Source organism: Fukomys damarensis, unplaced genomic scaffold (assembly GCF_012274545.1).
Source record: "Fukomys damarensis isolate Sample0158 unplaced genomic scaffold, DMR_v1.0_HiC HiC_scaffold_32, whole genome shotgun sequence".
NCBI classification, from domain to species: Eukaryota; Metazoa; Chordata; class Mammalia; order Rodentia; family Bathyergidae; genus Fukomys; species Fukomys damarensis.
Window position 1 is genome coordinate 36,326,326 of NW_022900944.1, and position 612 is coordinate 36,326,937.

The following is a 612-nucleotide window of genomic DNA, read 5'->3' on the forward strand; positions in this document are numbered from 1 at the left end:
ACCTGAGCTCCTGGCTGGCAGGGGTTCGGCCTCGGGTCCCAGACAGTGGAGGGTGTGTGTTGTAGAGGATACTGGGGTACTTACTGCTCGGACTTGGGGCAGAACCGATAACCCACCGTGCTCTGTCTGCCCTGAAGGGTTCCCTTGCAAGGTGCGCAGCCTAGGGAAGCCAGTCCTGACCACCTCCTACAGGTCACCTTACACCACAGGTTGGGGTTGCTTTCCCAGAGCAGACCTCACTCGCGCTCGCTCAACTGTTCACTCACATTCACCCACCCACGCTGTCATCCACTGCCCCTCTCTCTCGTGGAGTGCACTGCATCTCCAGTGGACTCTGCTTGCATGGTGCTTCTGTTCTAGTATGCGTGGGAAACAAAGCAGAAGGCGATAAACAAAGAAAGAAGACAATGCCTAAAAATGGAAAGGGCAGATTCCTCTATACAGATCGGGAAGTGAGCAATCCAATCAATTATCTTTAAACTGTGTTTTTCAAAGTAGGCAGGGTTCTGAGGAAGCGCCTGTTTGGGGGCCTACTCCTTGTCTGTTGGGGCCTGATGCCCTCCATGGTGTGTTCAGCCCCCCTTGTAGTGCCTGACATGGGACATATGCTTC